General features: G+C 45.0%; 1 protein-coding gene across 6 annotated transcripts in view; it reads left to right on the forward strand.

The window, feature by feature from the left end:
* The window catches only part of ITGB1BP1 (integrin beta 1 binding protein 1), a 17,856-nt gene that overhangs the window by 2,687 nt on the left and 12,842 nt on the right, over nt 1-2,327 (forward strand). For 2 of the 6 annotated variants that reach the window (XM_011960938.1, XM_011960934.1), the window contains exon 2: nt 789-898. The exons of the other annotated variants lie outside the window; for them this stretch is intronic. The gene's annotated coding sequence lies outside the window, so the exon portion shown is untranslated. The remainder of the gene's footprint in view (nt 1-788; nt 899-2,327) is intronic. 6 annotated transcript variants of the gene reach the window in all.

Below are 2,327 nucleotides of genomic sequence, written 5' to 3' on the forward strand. Positions count from 1 at the left end.
ACAGAGCAAGACTCCTCCTCAAAAAAAACAAAAACAAAAACAAAAAAAAACAGAAGACCCCTAATTGTGTCGCTAAACTGCTTTTTAAAAGTCTCCATTCTGGAAGATCACAGCAGATAAGCAAAAAGTAAACTAAAAAACCTTTAGAGTCTTCCTCTTAAACTAAAGTCCACTGTTATCACGGCCTGCCTGGCCGTCTGTGGCACTTTGTCTGGGCCCATTGCTGTCCTCCTGCTCCCGGACAGCCTTGACTGTTCCCCTCGGGCCCGTCTCCACCTGCACAGCATTGCCTCCAGGCTATTTATGGCTGCCCTGACTTCATTCAGAAAAAGATCCAGAGCATCTTTTTCTGGAACACCCACCCCTTCCTTCCTTCAGTCTGTGTCTCCTTAACTTCTCTTAGTTTTTCTCATAGCAGTTGTTTCCTAATAACACGTTTGATGTGTGTTTTTCTTGTTGGTCTGTCTACTCCCGCTGAGAACAGGCTCCTCGAGGTCAGGGGCTTCGTTTGGTTCACTGATGCGTCCCGGGCATTTGGTAGGTGCTCACTGACTATCCAGAAATTAATCAGATTTTCCTGGTACCCCACAGCAAAAACATAGAAATAAATCTGATGATGAGGCTGATTAAAAAGCTTGGATTCAGGGGTCAGACTTGGGCAAGTGGCCTAATGTCATCCCCTAGTAAGTGGGCTTAGAGTGGGGTCTCCAAATACAGAGGACCTCTGGGTTGCAGCAGGGGCTTTCGTTGACTGCTGCCTGAGTCACTCGTTCTTTTTCCTTCATCAGGTGCATTGTTTCTCTGAAAAGCATCGCCCAGGTCAGAATGAAAGGAAACTCTCTGTGCAGACCGCTGTATGTGGGACCTTGAAGACGGTCAAATAGTGTTCAATTCTATAGCAAGCAGATTTTCTTGTTCCCTCTGGAGAATACAGTTTTTGGTAAAAGTTGGTCAGGTTATCTTACTCATAAATCCTCTTGAAAGATGTCACAGTTCCCTCATCTGTAAAAGGCAGATTACAACCCACCCCCTGCGAGCCCCTGGAGGGTTAGAGCCCTGCAGAGAGTGTGGCACATGGTTTGCCCTGAAGAAGCATCAGTAGAGCAAATGAATACGTCACAAGGTTATCATGAGGCTGTGACAGTGTAACTGTCCCAGGAGTTCTGTGAGCTGTGCAGCTTCATATAGGTTAGTTAATGTGCCAAGTATAATCTGTGCTCTCCTAGGCAATTGGCAAGGATGAATCTTACGTTTCCAAGGCATTATTTATTAATTTCAAAAAAAGAAATGTGTAACACAGACTCTGGGAAGCAAGGTCATCTCCTTAGCTGCCCTTAGTAGAGAGAGGGGTGAGGCACTGGCGCCTAGGAAGGTCTTTGTGTCAGCTGTTACTTAAAGGCATTTCAAAACTTCCAGAAAAATGCACATTTCTGAGAGGTGTGTATATCTTAACCCTACCAAGTATAGAATGTGAAGCTGAGAGGCTTACTGAATCTCAGTATCTCGGCTGAAAATCCAATGTGTCACAGCATATTTTGCTAAAATCTTGAATCAATTGAAGAGAAGTAAGGGCTTTGAAATTTTGAGAACTAGGCGACATGTCTGATACTTGAGAAAAGTGCTTTTCACACCTCTAGGACAAGGTTTCTGCCTTTTTTTCCTTATTGGGTTAATTTTTTGTAATTTAATAGGAAAGAATGAAAAGGAATAGTATCCAAGGGAAAAGTTTTATGTTTTATAGAAAAGGAACACACCCATGGAACTGGAAGGAATTGATGATTTTTATTTCTATTATGCATAAAGTGATTTAATGTTGCATTTCCTGAGGTAGCTGTAACCAATATCGAAGTTGCTTTTCCTGTCTGGGCATGGTGGCTCACACCTGTAATCCCAGTACTTTGGGAGGCCAAGGTGGGAGGACCACCTGAGAGCAGGAGTTTGAGACCAGCCTGGCCAACATGGCAAGATCCTGTCTCTACAAAAAATGAAATTAGCTGAGTGTAGTGGTGGGTGCCTGTAGTCCCAGCTACTTGGGAGGCAGAGGCAGGGGAACTGCTTGAACCTGGGAGGTGGAGGCTATAGTGAGCTGAGATCGTGGCACTGCACTCCAGGTTGGGCGACAGAGTGAGACTCTGCCTCCACAAAAAAAAAAAAAAAAACCGAAAGCAAAAAATGAAATTAGCTGAGTATAGTGGTGGGTGCCTGTAGTCCCAGCTACTTGGGAGGCAGAGGCAGGGGAACTGCTTGAACCTGGGAGGTGGAGGTTGCAGTGAGCCAAGATCATGCCACTGTACTCCAGCCTGGGTGACAGAGTGAGACTCCATCTC

Source organism: Colobus angolensis, unplaced genomic scaffold (genome assembly GCF_000951035.1).
Source record: "Colobus angolensis palliatus isolate OR3802 unplaced genomic scaffold, Cang.pa_1.0 Scaffold53, whole genome shotgun sequence".
Taxonomy (NCBI): Eukaryota; Metazoa; Chordata; class Mammalia; order Primates; family Cercopithecidae; genus Colobus; species Colobus angolensis.